At 40.8% G+C, this 18,759-nt stretch overlaps 1 long non-coding RNA gene across 1 annotated transcript in view; it reads right to left on the bottom strand.

The window, feature by feature from the left end:
• Positions 1 to 2,683: 2,683 nt before the first annotated feature.
• LOC140065815 (uncharacterized) overlaps positions 2,684 to 18,759 on the bottom strand; it is a 30,383-nt gene continuing 14,307 nt past the window's right edge. The window contains exon 3 of the long non-coding RNA XR_011848065.1: positions 2,684 to 2,824. This is a non-coding gene — a long non-coding RNA (uncharacterized lncRNA). The remainder of the gene's footprint in view (positions 2,825 to 18,759) is intronic.

Here is an 18,759-nt window from a genome sequence, read left to right as displayed (position 1 = left end):
TGGCGGGAGGTGCGTTCCCGCAAAATGCAGTACTATTACGTCAAGCTTCTGGCCCCGGCTCCGTCCAGAAGCTGCGGGTGTTGGCTATATATTATAGCTGACACCCGCCTCTAACACCCGCGATCGGAGATTTCTCGCTTCTGGCAGGACCCGGCTGTAACACACTGAGCATGCGCAGCAAAAAACACAAAATCGCCAAAAAACCCACATATTTGGTATTGTCGCGTCCGTAACCATCCGTACAATAACTCAGAAACATTATTGGGCCCGCCCGGTGAACTCCGTAAAAAAAAACCCGAAAAACTCGCCAAAAATGTAAAATTTTCATAAAATCTCTTCACAAAAATGTTCTAAAAAGTGATCAAAAAAAGTTATGTGCGCCAAAATGGTATCAATTGAAAGGACATCTCAACAAGTTAAAATAAGCCCTAAACCAGCTCTGTCAACAAAAAAATATTAAAGTTATGTCCCCGAAAAGATGGCGATGCAAAAACAAATGAGATTTCCTCTATATTCCTATTTTTCCAGTAAAATTGTAAAAATAAATGAAAAACTATATAAATGAGGTATCACCGTAATCTTAGTGACCTATATAATAAAGATAATATGGTATTTTTAGTGTATGGTGTACGACCCCCAAAAAAAACAAAAAGAAAGGAAACCAAAATTGACAATTTTCTTTTCACCCATACATTCAAGAGTTAATAAAATCTCAGCAATTAGCTAATGACCCACTAATATGAAGTATTTGTAAAGTGCATCTCATGTCGCAAAAAATAAGCCCTTAAATGTCCAAATTGCCAAAAAAATAAAGATTGTATAGCCAATAAAAAGTGACAATGCATAATCTTCTCTGAATGGCGCAGCTCCCTTCGATGCCCTGGCGTGTGCCCATACAGCAGGTTACCACCACATTTGGGGTATTGTTATACACGGGAGGGATTGGGTATCAAATTTTGTGGAGCGTTTTGGTATTTTATCCACTGAGAATCTGTACATTGTTTGAAAAACACATTAATTTAGCCAAAAAAAATGTACTTTCAAAATTGTATCCGATTTTGTTTTAACCCCTGTAAAACAATTAAAGGGTTAATAAACTTCATAAAAGTTGTTTTATGTACGTTGAGGGGTGTAGTTTCTATAATGGGGTAATTTAAGGGGTTTTACTTTTATTTAGGCCTCTCAAAGTGATTTGAAACCTGAGCAGGTCCCTCAATAGCAGGATTTTGCAGTTTTTATGAAAATGTGAAAAATCGCACCTAACGTTCAAAGGCCCATAACATCCTACAAAAATAAGAGTGTGCATAAAAAACCATGTCCACATAAAGTAGACATTCGGTTAATGTTAGTTATTAAGTTTTTTTGCTGTTATGACTATGTGTGGAAAAAGTAGAACATTTTGAAGTTTGAAAATCGAGAATTTTTCCAAATTTTCACCAAATATCTGATTTTCTCATAAATAAATGCAAAACATACCACCAAAATTTTTCCACTATCATGAAGTACAAAGTGTCACGAGAAAACACTTTTAAAATCACTTGGCTATGTTAAAGCGTTTCAAAGTTATAACCATTTATAGTGACACAGGGCAGATTTGAAAAAATGGGCCGTGTCAGGAAGGTGAAAAGTGGCTTCAGCGTTAAGGGGTTAAGGACTATTCTCATTTTTTGCAATCCTTGTCTTCCAAAAGACATTGTTTAGTTTGTTTGTATGATCCTTCGCCAAACCACACCACTATCCAAATTGTCCTAGCTGAAGATGATTTTATTGCTATGCTTCTGTTCTAGGTACAGGCCCTACAGAAAAACAGCAGAAACCTAACATATTAACAAATAACGTTGAGCTTTAGCTGTAGTTTTAGATCACAGAATCCTCTATAAGGCAATTTAATTAGATATTTTTATTTCTCAAAGCTGTAGAATCCCTGCCAGGGTCCATTAAAAACAAGAGTGTATCTGCCATTTAGCATGGAGTTGAGAATTGGCTCCATTTGCTTCATTAAGCTCCACAGAGACAATGCTCACCTGTTCCTAGGAGTCTTTTAAAACTGTATCCTTCCATTACCTCACAAATACCCCACAAAACAGACAATATGGATGATGAGGCTAAGATGGGTGATTCCAAGTTAACCAATTCATTCACTGAGAATCGTTCCAAGAAAGTGTTGTTACAGCAAGCACTGTGAATATTATGTGAGTAATTACTTGTTAATTAAGAGCCTAACAAGCAGAGCAGATGGTTCTGAAAAATCCATCACGATCACTTTCTCCAGGGGGGCAGCAAAATTATGCATGGAAGGTTAGGTAGAGATGTGAGAAAGAAAGAGGAGTGGAATAAACAAAGGGCAAATGCTTAGGAAGCACTTAGAGGGTACAGAACACATTCAAATCAAAGCCGGTCTTGGGTTAAATAAACTGCCTAGCAAGTACACATTTCTTATTTTCCTTATTTACCAGCATATTAAATTTCATATGTTGATTCAATGCAAATCTTGTTCTAGAAAATGTAGAAACCAACATTGACAGTTCTAAAATTTCTTTATTAATATTAAATGTAAACCTTTGCCTCTAAACAAGTTTTGAAGAACTTACACAAATACTTTTCTTAATACAGCCTTGCAGCACAAGGGACCTGGCTTCAAGTCCCAGGGTTAACATCTGCAAAGAGTGTGTATGTTCTCTCCATATTTGCATGGGTTTGTTCCGGGTCCTCCGGTTTCCTCCCACACTCCAAAACATTCTGGTAGGTTGATTAGATTGTGAGCCTCATTGGCGACAGGGACTAATTTTGCATGTTCTGTGCAGCGCTGCGTAATCTGTGTGCGCTATATAAATAAAGGAATTATTATTATAATATGTACCTACATGAGTATATAATTAATTTTTGTGTTAAAAACACCAAATCACCATGTATATATATTCAAAAGAACACAAGAACATCTTCATTTCTGAATTTCTCTGTAAATGTGGATAGGGTCTAGAAAAGCAGGAAAGTCAAAATGCACTCTCTTCATAGTAGGCCCAGCCAATTGTCCAGAAAGCAGATAATATCCATGTTGGGGGAATTTTTCATATTAATTTAGTTTTGTCACTAAAATATAAATCAACATTTTGCAAAAAAAATAACACCAGAATGACTTAGAGACGTAAAACTATTTGAGTTATTCCATAAAGTATCCACACACTCCACACAGATTTTCAAATTCACCAAGGTGCATTTAAAATGGGTCCTTAAGGGGTTAAGCAATATATATATAGTCCAAACTTTGGGCTCACTCTAGTACACCAATAATAGGGTAAACATAAAACACAGGGCACAAAGGCCAGTATATACATAGTTAGATAGGATATAACAATATCACCCTGAAAATGGGAATCTGTGTCAGTATGAATAAATTGGAGGATCATTTGGTAGAATAACTGATCCACAGGCTGTCTCCATACCCTTATCATCAAATGTACAGTAGATTGCCAGTACAAGTTAAACTGATCAAGTATTAACTAAATAACACCAAACGTATGAAAATACACCAACGATAGTCACTGGGTGATTGTCATCCTAGGTCCACGTGTTTGCTCCTTCGTGGTGCATGCCAGAATGAAAGCCAGGACAAGCTGTGAATTGGAGAGGCACCTGTGTATGTGTGCTAAGTGAAGAGAGGATATCAGAATAGAAGCCCAATAAGGTGGAGACACTGTCACTAATGGTATTGTAGACCCTTGTGCTATCCATAACTAGGGAGAACCACATAAACACATAGTGGATCAAATACTTTGATATTTTGGGTAATGCAACATGTTGGCTCCCATTTGGGCCAAGGCTGTGGAGCCCCAAATATTCACTGATCTTGTTCCAGGTAGGTTTCAAGCAGATTATCCTTATCCTGATTCCTGAGTCAATTTGGTCATCAAAGGTGGGCAAAATTTGTTTAAAATGCCCATCATGTTGGCCAATCTGTTATGGAAGGTTGTGACAAACCTTGGTTACTTGGATCTATGTGTAATAAAGTTTGTCGCTTTTTGATTTGGTTTGTCGTTAGGACAGCCAGAAATCGGGTCATTAAGTCACCCGCCTGTTTTGCAAAATCTGCAGTGGTGGAGCAGATGTTCCTCATATGCAGAAGATATAAAACTCATGTGGACATGACCACACGTGCGTGCCACTTGATAACCAGATGAAACGCTTGCAAAGACACACTGAGGGAACTGTTGTAGGCGTTGCACCATATGCTTCTGGTTTTCTCCACAAAACGCACCGAGACAGGTGATCTAATTGCAGGTGATCACTCTTTTTATGAATGAATAAGGAGACAGGGGCTGGTTTACTGTTTTAATCTTAAACACTAGTGCACTTTACTAACACTGGGATATCTATTTTTGCACTTTATGTATGTGTTATGCATTATCCTCATGATACCAATGTAATTTTGCACTTGTTATATTGTATTTCATATATCTTATCTGTATTACCCACGTTGCTCTCTAACCAATGAGAGACATTGTTCACCTTCATATGACTGGTATGTGTTCACTAAAGTTTATGCTTGAAAAAGGTGGGTGCCACCACTGAAACGTCACAATGGAATAAACATCACCCTTGATTTTTCACCTTACAACCGAGTGCTGCCTATTTTTGGATATAGCTATTTGGACCGTTTTGCCACAGATCTCTTCGGCTCTGCACCGCCATTTTTACTTGTTTGTAGTGTTGCTCTGGACTTTCTGTACATTTCATATATATATAATGCAGATTATCATACACATCTCAAGTGCCTCAGATCATCATAATACATCTCAGCGGCTGCACTTCATAATACACAAATTGACTTTTAGTGGAGCCATTATATGTTTTGTGCTATGTACTGGGAAGCAGGGAAAAATTTTTTTTAATGTGGTGGAATTGGCAATAAAACTTTAGTTGCACCATCATTATAGGTTTTGCTTTCATGGCTTTATGTGTGCAGTGAAGATCACATCTTCCCTTTATTGTGTGGTTCAGAACCATAAGGAGATACCAAACGTTCTCAGCATGGGAGCCCTCTCCTTACTCTCCATACCATCCATCACTGTGCGACGAAAGATGTTTATGGCAAACTCTTCTAAACTTGTTTCAGACTTCCCACTGACTTTAGACGTCAGCTGGCACAGGCCCGAGTCTGCAGCAACGTCTTTAACCCCATAGCGCAATAAGACGTACCGTTACGTCTTGTTGCGCATGGGGGAGTATGAAGAGGGCTCACGGGCTGAGCCCTCTTCATACTCACTGGGCGTTTGCTTCACAATAAAGCAAACGCCTGTGCTAGCACCGATCGCTCCGGTCGTCGCTCCCCGTGACGTCATCAGGGAGCAGTGATCTGTTGCCATGGCAGCCTCGGGTCACACAAAGATCCAAAGCTATCTATTACTGCAGGAACTGCGGGACCTGTAAAGTTGTTGCTTTTGAAAAAGTTAACAAGCCTAAAAGGGGAGGGGACCATAGGAGATGCCTCCTTGAACGGGAGACCTTTTGGATCTTCCTCCTACAAACTCGCATCCCGACAGGTCTGAACAGTCGCCAAGATGTAATCTATTTCTATTAACCAATTCTATCATAATGTCATCATATTTCTTATCTTGTGTCTGAAAACAGTGGGAAGATATGCATAGATGTAACAAATAATTTTACCTTAATACAAAAGGATGTGTGTGTTTTTTCCCTGTAGTATGGCAGTACATGGTAGGATCAATCAGACAACCTAGGGTTAAACTACCCTAGGGAGTCTGAAAAATATTTTAAAAATATAAATAAAAAAAAGTAAAAAAAAAAATATATATAAAAAAAACCTAAAAATTCAAATCACCCTGGAAGTCACATAAATATAAATAAACAGTAAAAATCATAATCACATTAGGTATCACAGCGTCTAAAAATGCCCGATCTATCAAAATATAATAAAGTTTTTTCATTGCGTTTAACCTCGTAACCGAAAATAGCGCCCGAAGTCGCAAATGGCATTTTTTTGCCATTTTGAAAAATATTAAAAACTTCAATAAAAAGTGATCCAAAGGTGGTACAGTCCTAAAAATAGAAGCATTGAAAACGTAACCAAAAGTTGCAAAAAATGACACCACACACACCAAATTATGGAAAAGTTATTAGCACCAGAAGATGGCAAAATTAAGAAATTTTTATTTTGTAAATGTATGAAATCATTATAAAACCTGATCGTATTGACCCAATGAGTGAAGTAGACATGTAATTTGGGGCGCACAGTAAAAGCTGTAAAATCCAAGCCCACAAGAAATGGTGCAAATGTGTTTTTTCAGCATTTTCAATGCGTTTAGAATTTTTTTCCCGCTTCCCAGTATACACCATAGAATATTGAATACTACCACTATGAAGTGCGATTTGTTACGCAGAAAATAAGCGCATACACAGCTCTTTGCATGGAATAATAAGTTATAGATTTTTGAAGGTAGGGAGTGAAAAATAAAGACGCAAAAATGAAAAAGGGCCTGGTCCTTAAGGGGTTAAGAACCTGTAGGTGGTTCAGTGTCCCAATCACCTTGATTGGTTACCTTTAAGAAGAGTTTGCCATAAACATCTTTCTCGCAAAGTGATGGATGGTTTGGGGATTATGGAGAGGGTTCACGTACTGAGCACGTTTGGTACCTCATTATGGTGCTGAACCATACAATAAGGGGGGGATCTCATCTTCACCGCACACATAAAGCTTTAGGTAAAGTTTAGGGTCCCAAATCGACCTGTAGCACCAAAAATCCACAGTCCAGCCACGCTCCAAACACTTGAAAAACTTTGTTCTTTATTGATGCAGTACAGAAAATCCACTTGTAACAGACACATCATGGCTTATGTGTTTCGGACAGCTGTACTGTCCTTAATCATAGCAAGGTGAGCTGGTTCCTCCAAGTTTTTATGACCCAAATCGACCTGACAAGTCTTGTTTAAATAGTCTTGTTTCTTTTCTGACCCACATTTATAATTATTAAGTGCTACACATTTTGTAAAATATCTGGTAAGACTCCTAAGAAAAAAAAATCTTCTAAATATGAATCTTCCTTCACATCCATACCATGATCTTTATATAGCACCTGAATTATAATCTAGAATATATAATAGGAGTTTTGAACTGCATAGGAAGGATATCAGATCTTTAAATAGTATAAACAGGCAAATGGTTAAGTGACCTTCTGAGTGAAGAATCTATTTATACAGAATTGGCTCCTAATGTTAGATCCCATCTGCAATCCTTCACTATGGAAACAATTTCTTCAACAGAATTGACATATATCTACAGATCCCCATGAGTGTAAGAGACTGTCTGCCTATGCTTTACTGCACGTGTGCTTTGACCTTCACTGGCTTATGACATTGATTGCTCAAAGCTTGAGACAAAGTCTTATTAGTCTTTCTGCTCTGCACTAGTGAATGCAAATTGTACATTGGAGATTGTTATCTGTACCAGTGACATATTTTAACCCTCTAACTGAAAATGAACAAACTACTGAGTGCTTCTAAGAAGATCATGTTGGATGATTCACCTTTAGCAAACTAGAAATATACCCCTATTTTGAATTACATTTTCAAAGGAAAATAATTTACAATACTTAAAGGCACTAATTTGATCTTTTTATTGTATGCAGCTGAATTGCAATTTCAATAAAAATAGTAATCCAAGCCTTTCAAAGTTTAGAGAGAACCTGAGGGTGGATTCACACTGGCATGTGTATTGCGAGTCCGTTGCCTATCCGTTGCATTTTGTCTACATTTTATCTCGGTTTTTTGTCCGCATTTGCAAAAAAACAATAATCTTTAACAGTGACAGATATATCCGCTACTTTCCACCACTTACTTCAGCTCACCGCCGCAACCAATTCTCTTTTGGACTGCAGCATCCCTGGGAGTTGAATACAATTTTGACCAGGAGGTTGAGATTGGAACGGCGCTCACATGAATAGAGGTAATTCTCAATGGAGTAGATGATGTCCACACAATGTCATTTTAGGTTACGTTTAATGATCAGATTACATCTTTGGAGATGTACTCAAAATATCACCACACATTGCTGGCAGGAGCTATGTTATGGTTAAAGAGGTATTTACAAAGCTATGGAATTATTCAGATGCATGATAAGTATTTTTTAAATCAACATGCCAGTGGCTATTGGAACCTTTCAACATGTAAAAATGGCCTTCCTGAGGACAGGTTCCCTTTCCTTTTACTTTAGTACCATATAATTACTCACTGAAATAAATTAATCAAAATAATAGTTATTTGCCCAGCCCTACATATACCCTTTCTATAGCGAGTAGAATGCATTGTTTATGGAAAGGGACTGTTTTCTGTTTGAACATTTATCACATCTTTTTCAAGACATACATAAAAAAATATTTCAGTAGATGGAATTCAGTAAAAAGGTCAAGCAGTATAATCAGGCACGATCCCCACTTATCTAACAATCAAAAGGAGCTGTAATTGCATCAATTGCGTAATTTAAAAAGGGCCCTATCCTTAGCTATCACTACTGTCTGCCTGAGAGACGTGAACTCACTTTTTTAGAAGACTATAAACAGCTATACTGAGAGATTATATTAAAAATTTCTAGCCAGTGGCTGGAAAATACATAATTGCGTGTAGGCGATTATAAATAGTTTAGATTAGTGTTATTAACCTCTTAGAGCAGGGGTAGGGAACCTACGGCTCGGGAGCCATATGTGGCTCTTTCGATGGCTGCATTTGGCTCTCAGACAAATCACTGATTAATAGCAATCGCCATTGCTATTATCAGCATCTACGACACACACAGCAATGACCACTGGATGCAGGCCGGGATGTTACCACTGCCTGCATCCTTTGTGTGACCAAGGTGACCATCACTGCACCGTTGCTTAGGTGACAGCGCCTGTGTCATAGAGTAGAGCAGAATCCACTCCTCTGTATGACCCAGGCCCCATTGCCTAAGCAATGATGGCAGCAGCGCCTGGGTCGTAGAGAAGAGCGTTGGAGTGATGAGAAGCCACTGAAAGGAGAGCAGGTAGGTGAGTATTCCCTTTTTATTTGTTGTGACTACCTATCTACTGGAGGCTGGTATGTGCTGCCACTACCTATCTACTGGGTCCTGGGGGCATGTGATGGGGCTACCTGTCTACTGGGAGATATTTGCTATGACTACCTATCTAACTTGGGCATGTGCTGTGTCTACCTATCTACTGGGGGGGGGGTCATGTGCTGTGACTACCTTTCTACTGGTGGCATTTGCTGGGGCTAACTATCTACTGGAGGAATGTGCTATGACTACCTATCTACTGCGGAGCATGTACTGAGGCTACCTATGTACTGGGGGGCATGTGCTGTGGCTCCCTATCTACTGGGGAGCATGTACTGAGGCTACCTATGTACTGGGGGGCATGTGCTATGACTACCTATCTACTGGGGAGCATGTACTGAGGCTACCTATGTACTGGGGGGCATGTGTTGTGGCTACCTATCTACTCTGGGCCATGTACTTGGGCTACCTATCTACTAGAGGGGGAAGTGCTGTGGCTACCTATCTACTGGAAGACATGTGCCGTGGCTACCTATCTACTGGGGGGAATTTGCATATTGAACGGCTCTCACAGAATTACACTTTAAAATATGTGGTGTTCACGGCTCTCTCAGCCAAAAAGGTTCCTGACCCCTGTCTTAGAGCGTCATGCCGTTATAGTAAGGCACGGAGCAGTTAATACTGTATGAAGAGGGCTCAATGGGTGAACACTTGTCATACAGAGGTGGGGTTTGCTTCATATTGCAGCAAACCGCTAATACCCTAGAACCGATCAGGGTCCTTTTCAACCCATTAATCGATTCACCGACTTGGGCACCTCTCTCTTTGTTTTGATCGTCGCTCCCTGTGATATCATCAGGGAGTGGTGATTGGTTGTCATGACAGCCTTGGGTCTGTGTAACAGCTGGCTGTATGGCTTCTGCAAATTCTTAACAATGAGTAGAAATGGCATATACTGCAATATAGTAGTATTGCAGCATATGATAGGAACAATCAGACTTCCTAGGGTTAAAGTACCCTAGAGGGTCTAAAAAATAGTAACAAAAAAATAAGAAAAATAAAAAAAAACTTAAAATTCAAATCACCGCCCTTTTCCTAGAACTGATAAACAGTACAAATCACAAACATGTTAAGTATCACTGCATCCCTAAATGCCTGATCTATCAAAATATAAAACCGGTTATTCCTGGCGGTGAACCCCATAATGGAAAATAGTGTCCAAATGTCCAAAACACCACTTTTGGAATTTAACATGGAATACATTTTTTTTATAAAAAGTGATTGAAAGAAAAACACAGTCCTGACAAATGTAGCAATGAAAACGTCAGCTTATCTTGCAAAAAATGACATCTTACACAACTCTATACATTGAAGTATGAAAAAGTTATTAGCATCAGAAGACATTTTTTGACATTTTGACATTATTTTATCATGCTCAATTTTGATGGTATATTTGCTGTGTCGATCCTATGTTGAGATGTTTTCACCCTGAACATACTTTTTCTATATTTGGTTTATATTTAGACTGTGGTTTTGTGAGCACTGTGGAGCATGGCAATGGCGCACTGAATCTGAGACATCAGTGCAACATTGAGATGAGCTTTCTAGTTTTATGTTTTGACAGTCACTTTGGATACAACCATATTGTACATAATGTATCTTCTATATACTTATTCACAACCAAAACTTGTACGTGACATGGTCCAAACCATGGAGGTTCTCTCCAATATTGGGGGGATTGTAAACTGAATGGATGGCATGGACAGGCTTGATGATGGTTACTGGTAGTGGTAGTGGTAATGCTGGTAGTGGTGTCACATCCTCCCTTCATGAGTGGATGTGCCAACCGAAGCAGCAAAAGGAGCCTCAGGTGTCTGCAGCTCATGTGGACTTTTCAGGTGCCTAGTGATACATGAGTTGCTTAGATTGTTAAAGGGAACCTATCACCAGGGACTGCATCCTCATTTAAGACATGTTCCAGAAGCCTATTACAACTGCATTGCAAATATGCTTTTCTCACTTTTTTAACCATTAGCATTACAATATAATTGTGTATTTTAACTTACCTGGCTTCCTGACAAAATTCTCTGTTTGGTCCCAGGGGTTGGCTTTGGTTTGCATGTATTTCAAAAAACAACACATGACTTGTGTGTGTTGCTCCCTCCTTAGCTCTAAGCCCCCAACTTTTTGCTCCTGTACAGTTCCTCCCACTGTGATCTACGTTCCTGTGAGTGAAGAAGCAGGAGGCAGGAGCTGTACAGGGGCACAAAGGTACACTGACACTCTCTGCAGGATAGTGACGTGCAGTTTGCCTCACTATAAGGGCATATATACTAACAACAGTGCAAACCACACTAAATGCAGTTTGTCTGTATATAGTGCAGATTGTGCCCGATTCAGGATTTTTGGCACACATTCTTCATAAATATGGTGCCCCATGCATTGTTCTAACAGAGTGCAGCATTTTTAAATTGGGGCATGCGACACAATCATATCGAACTTTGCATGTTAAATCTAGCATTCCGTCTGACTTAGCACCGGAACATCCCCTAATTTGTGTCCTATGAAGCCTAATCTGTGTGCGCTATATAAAATAAAGAATAATTATTATTATTATTATTACTGCAGCTGCACCACAAAAGGGTCACGTGTGACACAAATATTGCACAAACACTTCTTAAATAGTTGTGCAAGCAGTTTGCACATGAAAGAATTAGAAACTGGTCAAAAAACAGGTGCACAGCCCTTTGTAAATGTGCCCCTATAGGTAAATCTGGCCCATAGTGTGTGTGAACAACGGTCCAGTTGTTTGCGGATTCCATCCACCATCATGGGCAATCAATGTTGCAAACATAGACCTGAACTGTGTTAACAACACTAGCTCTGCAGGCCATCTAGCAGATTTTCAGACTGCAAAAATAAAGAGAGAGCAATGGCGGCACCCAGCGCGATGTACAGAAGACTGGCGTAGAAGCCAGATCGGGGGAGCAGCGCTGCAGATCGGGGCCACCGGAGGGTGAGTATATAAGTTTAATATTTTTTTTAATCCTGGGCTGGGCTGTATACTACTGGGGGCAGGCTGTGTTGTGCTGTATACAACTGGGGGCAGGCTGGGCAGTGCTGTATACTACTGGGGGCAGGCTAAGATGGCTGTATACTACTGGGGGCAGGCTGGGGTGGCTGTATACAACTGGGGGCAGGCTGGTCAGTGCTGTATACTACTGGTGGCAGGCTGGGCAGTGCTGTATACTACTGGGGGCAGGCTAGGCAGTGCTGTATACTACTGGGGGCAGGCTGGTCAGTGCTATATACTACTGGGGGCAGGCTGGTCAGTGCTGTATACTACTGGGGGCAGGCTGGGAAGTGCTGTATACTACTGGGGGCAGGTTGGGCAGTGCTGTATACTACCGGGAGCAGGCTGGGAAGTGCTGTATACTACTGGTGGCAGGCTGGGCAGTGCTGTATACTACTGGGGGCAGGCTGGGATGGCTGTATACTACTGGGGGAAGGCTGGGCAGTGCTGTATACTACTGGGATCAGGCTGGGATGGCTGTATACTACTGGGGGCAGGCTGGGATGGCTGTATACTACTGGGGGCAGGCTGCGGTGGCTGTATACAACTGGGGGCAGGCTGTATACTATAGGGGGCTGGCTGGCTATATACTGGCTATATACTGTGACCAATCCATTTTTCACCCTCGGCTTATACTCGAGTCAATATTTCCCAGTTTTTGGTGGTAAAATTAGGGGTCTCGGCTTATACTCGGGTCGGCTTATACTCAAGTATATACGGTAGTTCATATTCTATCCTAGGTCAACAGAGGCTACTTCTGGATGAATGACACACACAGTGTTAAAATGGCGATTTGAAATGCCATTCAAAGGCTGTGGTAGGGGCTTGGCATAGGTGCAAAAGTGTTTCCACTGAAAACACTATAAGGGATATTAACATGCACCAGTCTAGCACCCCTCACTTTGTAGAATTTGTCGGGTCCTATAGCAATGGCAATGTACTGTGTATGTACCTTTAATTGTTATATGTTTAATAAAGAAGGGAGGCAGCCTACCAAGTCAGTTATTAGCAAGATGACCTAGAGGGAACAGGCAGGAGAGTCTGGGGCTCTGAGGAGCCAGGCGTAAGTAGAGGCCGGGTGAGTTAGCACAGCTAGGAAAGTGCAATGCATCTGAGGAGCAATTGAGGAGCATATTGAGGAACATATTGAAGAACATATTGAGGTGAACAGCTCATCATGGTGGCCGGTACCCCTACAGTTAACGTTCAAGTACAAGTGTGGAGTTGTTTCTTTGGGCACCGCCATCAACACAAGGCAAGTGACCTCCTCCTCCATTCATCCCCGGGAGCCAGCCCTAGTTGGGAAGGGTTAAACATCATGCTGACCCACAACACCTATCTCCCAGGGCCCAAGTCAGCGATCCATCCAGACTGGCGTCACAACCTATTCCCGACAAGTCCTTTCATCCCTTTTTCAGTGAGCACTGTGACAACCCCTGGTGCCCCTTCTGCAGGAGAGAGTCTCGGGCTTAGGGGAATGGGCACCTCACCAGCGCTCGTAAACTGGTGTATGATAACGGCAACTTCCCCTCCCGTGTATTGCCAGATACATCAAGAGGCATATGCCATTTGACGGAGCGGTCGACTGACAAACATATGCAAGGTCCCACCTGGCGTAGCTTTGCTTAAAAACCTGTGGATAGGAATGACCTGTACCCACCCACTATGCTCCCATCTATGCCGCCTCCACACCCACATGGTGTGGATGTGGTGTAGTTGCATAATGATTGAAAATTCTTGCAGTGCGCAATAATGTGTGATTATTTGACAGCATCTTGATGGATCCGACAGGGGCAGAGGGGGCTTTGCCTCTATCATAAGCTCATGTGTCTGCGTATGATAAATTCCCCCAAGTGTGTGAATGTAGCCTGGAGAGATTTATCTAACTGTATGGCTTTTAACATTTGCTTTGGGTCATTATTCATTTGGAAGACACATTTGTGCAAAACCTTTAACTTCCTAGCTTTTCAGTATTGTCACATAATGTTCAAAATGGTGCGATCTATTTTGTGAAGTCCCTCCTGCAGCAAAACAACCCATGATGCTGCCACCCCCATGTTACACAGTTGGGATGGTATTCTAAGGCCCTTTTCACACTTGCGAGCGTAATGTGCTGAACTCACATCTCACTCGCACCATGTGCTGTCTGGATCTCCTGGTCCAAACCCTGAAATGCTGCAGTGTTCAGACCGGGAGATCCAGGCAGCACATGCTGCTAGTGTAATGCGAGTTCAGTGCATCACGCTCGCGGGTGTCAAAGGGGCAATTAGGCTTACAAGCTTCTCCCTTTATATATAAAAATTAAGGTTTTTATTCCCATGTGCATTTGAAAACATTAATCTGACCTTTTTAGCTATATTTTGGAGTATTGGCTACTTCCTCGCAGAGGAATATAATACTTGTCAATATAAAACTTGTTTCACTGTGGATAGTAACATACTCTTATCAGCTTAAGCCAGCATCTTCTCAATGTCTTTTGCATTTGTTCTTGTGTTGCTATGCAAAATTCCAAAGCAAGTTCATCTTTGGGACACAAAATCCACCTGAGTGAAGTTGGCCCCCCCACCTTGTTCAAATCAAACAAAATTGGTGTCAAACGTTTGTGCTACGTTTGTGCTGGTTTGTGCAGCAGAAATTTTTGTTTGTGCCGCTATCGTTTTCGAGATTTTAATGAAAGTTTCCAGAGGTCATCAGAGGTCAACCAGCCCCCCCACATTGCCCAAATCAAACAAAACTGGTGCCGAACAATTCTGCTACGTTTGTGCTGGTTTGTGCTGCGCAAATTTTTGTTTGTGCTGCTTTTGTTTTGAATATATGAACAAAAAATGAAAGTTCAAAAGTTCAGCCAGCCCCCCCACATTAACCGAATCAAACAAAACTGGTGTCAAACGTTAGTGCTACGTTTGTGCTGGTTTGTGCAGCAAAAATTTTCGTTTGTGCTGCTATCATTTTTAATATATTCATACTTTTTTGCAGAGGTCATCAGAGTTCATTTCTTCCAAAGTACAATGTGTTTGCTTGGTGATCAAACTAGGGAAGTGTCACTAAGTTTGTTTTTTACCAGTTCATCCTAAACACCTCAAACACCTGAACATACCTTAAAAATTATAGCAGCACAAACGAAAATTTTTGCAGCACAAACCAGCACAAACGTAGCACTAACGTTTGACACCAGTTTTGTTTGATTCCGTTAATGTGGGGGGGCTGCTTGAACTTTTGAACTTTCATTTTTTGTTCATATATTCAAAACAAAACAGCACAAACAAAAATTTGCGCAGCACAAACCAGCACAAACGTAGCAGAATTGTTCGGTCCCAGTTTTGTTTGATTTGGGCAACGTGGGGGGGCTGGTTGTCCTCTGATGACCTCTGGAAACTTTCATTAAAATCTTAAAAACGATAGCGGCACAAACGAAAATTTCTGCTGCACAAACCAGCACAAACGTAGCACAAACGTTTGACACCAATTTTGTTTGATTTGAACAAGGTGGGGGGGCCAACTTCACTCAGGTACAAAATCCCTCTTCTTTCTGAGCAGTATGATGGCTGGACATTTCCATCTTGTTTGTTCTTGAATATAATTGTCTGTACAGATGAACAAGGCACAAGGAGACAAGGGATGACAATCATAAACCAGTTCGTTTATTCTGGAACACGGCAACAGCAACAACAGCAGATAACAATTCATCTGGTTCAAGGTTGCTGTTTGGATCGCAGAGGTAACTTACAGGCTGGTATAGGTAGCTGCAGGCTGCAGGTGAGCAGTTGCTATACAGTACTCCAAAGCAGGCTCTGGTTTTAGCTCAAGGACTTGCAAGCATTAGTTGTAGGCCGTGTGTCTGGGCAGTGAGCCTCAGACAGATGTGCTTCCATGAAGCTCAGGAGAAAAAAGACTAAAGACCCAGAACTTTCCACCTCGAGGGTTTATATAAGCTTTGGGAGTGGTCAACCCAGATGTGTTACCAACCAGCACCTTTGTACAATATAATTATAACAAATCATTCTATCGGTCGCAATAATTAATAGAATTACTCTAAGGGTTTTTTCACACAATGCGTTGCTTCGCGTGAGGTTACATGCTGAGGTTACACTGCGTTTTAGCAGATGCAGTGGAAATTCAATGTAGCTTTAGCATGTGATCAAGGCTGAAACCTTTGGAATATGTCAAAAACGCGTAAAAAACGTGACGTAACATATCGTATGATAACGCCCTGAGGCATACAGCTGCAGTACCCAAGGAGGCCAGTAGATTGTGGCGTTGGACATATCTCATTAAAGGAGTTTTCCCTCGGAGACAAGTTAGGCCCTATCCATGGGATAGGGCCTAACTTGCTGATTAGTGGCGGTCTCTCTGAGACCTTCACAGATTGCAAAAAGAGGGGTCCGACCGACCCCTCATCGCTCCATAAGAATAATGGAGCATTTGGCTGTGCATGACCGTTCTGCTCTATTAATCTCTATGGCCCAGTGCTCGGCAATCTCCGTCAGCTCCATAGAAAATAGTCTGAGGAACGGCAATGAGACCCCCACTGATCAGCAAGTTAGGCCCTATGCGGTGGATAGGACCTAACTTGTCTTCGTGGGAAAACCCCTTTAAGGGAAAATACTCATTGTTAAAGGTATTGCCCCATAGAATCTATACAGATTATAGGGTCAGTTAGCCATACTTATCCTACATCTAGAAGTCATTTTTATTAGAAGTCACAATTTCGGACTGTAACCCATTCGGTGGGACGTTACACTTTCAAATACATCCACAGGTGGTATGTCTCCAATTATCCAACTCAGATGTTGCCAATAAACCTATCAGAATCTTCCAAGGACATGACATGTTCATATGGGCTATCTCATATTGTTTAACACCTTTGCGACCAAGGATGAACTATATTGTCTTTGTGCTGCAAAGGGTGTATGGAGAGAACTCACAAGCTGAGCTCTCACCATACACAGCAGGTGACAGCTGTATAACACAGCTGACGCCCCGCCTGTTACTGCCGCGGTCGGTGCATGGCCGCGTACCGTTACATGGGAGCCGCCACCTTGGATGGGCGTTGGCCTCCCCCTGTGACGTCATGGGAGGGCAGCGATTAGTTGGCATTGAGACTCGAAGGCTTGCCATGTGCAATGATCTCTAGTAGCCAGCAGAGGGCAGGCTATCAGAAATCATAGTAAAATAGCTATATAATGCAATACAGTAGTATTGCAGTATATACTATTAGCAATCAGAGCCTGCAGGGTTAAATTATCCTGGAGGGTCTGAAATAATGGTAAAAAAAATTAAAAAAAAAAAATCTGAAAAAATTGTAAAAAAAAGTAAAAGTTTAAATCACCCCCCCCCCTTTCCCTAGATCACATATAAAAGCAAATAAACAGTAAGAATCATAAACATGTTTGGTATCATTGCGTCCCAAAATGTCCAATCTATCAAAATATATTAGTGATTTTACCCAGCGTTTAACCCCCTAACGGAAAATGGCGGCCAAATTCGAAAATGACACTTTTTTGACATTTTGAAAAATATTAAAAATTCGATAAAAAGTGATCAAAACGGTCATACAGTCCTCAAAATGATAGCATTAAAAACATAATCAAAAGTCACAAAACATGACACCACCCACAGCTCCGTGCACTGAAGTATGAAAAAGTTATTAGTGCCAGAACATAGCAAAATGAAGAATTTTTCTTTTGTACGGAAGGTTATAATTTTTTTTTAATTTATGAAAACATTATAAAACCCAAAAAGTAATTATGTTGTAAACTGTCAATTACTTGGAAAAACTGCAGCTGAAATAGACTTGGGGGTATTGGTGGATGGTAAACTTAATATTAGTGACCAGAGCCAGGGGGCTGCTGCTAAAGCAAATAAAATTATGGGATGTATCCAGAGAGGAATTGATTCTCATGATAAAGACATAGTTTTGCCCTTATACCAATCACTGGTCAGACCACACTAGGAATATTGTGTACAGTTTTGGGCACCAGTGTATAAAAAGGACATATTAGAACTGGAACGGGTGCAGAGGAGAGCAACCAAAATTATTAAGGGAATGGGGGGACTAGAATATAATGACAGATTGCAACATTTGGGATTATTCAGTGTAGAAAAAAGACGGCTATGGGGAGACCTCATTACAATGTACAAATACCTGAACGGACAGTACAAGGATCTCTCCAAAGATCTTTTTATACCTAGGCCTGTGACCAGGACAAGGGGGCATCCTCTACGCCTAGAGGAGAGGCAATTTTACCATCAACATAGACAAAGGTTCTTTACTGAGCAGTGAGACTATGGAACTACCACAGGAGGTTGTTATGGTGGACTCTATTTACAAGTTCAAGAGAGGCCTGGATGACTTTTTGGAGAGCAGAAATACCACATGTTATGAGGAAAAAACATTTGTTTAATTCTTAAAGGTTGGACTTGATGGACTCATATACTATGATACTATCTATGATAAAGATGTAACATTGTCATTTTTTGGTGAGGAATCAAAAACAAGTGGGACACAATTGTGAAGTTGAACAAAATTTATTGCATATTTTAAACTTTTATAAAAAAAATAAACTGAAAAGTGGGATGTGCAATATTATTTGGCCAGCAAACTCACTCTAGAAGTTCAGTGAGAAGTTCATGATTCAAT

This window comes from Engystomops pustulosus, chromosome 6 (genome assembly GCF_040894005.1).
Source record: "Engystomops pustulosus chromosome 6, aEngPut4.maternal, whole genome shotgun sequence".
Taxonomy (NCBI): Eukaryota; Metazoa; Chordata; class Amphibia; order Anura; family Leptodactylidae; genus Engystomops; species Engystomops pustulosus.
This window is presented reverse-complemented; position numbering and strand designations above follow the sequence as displayed.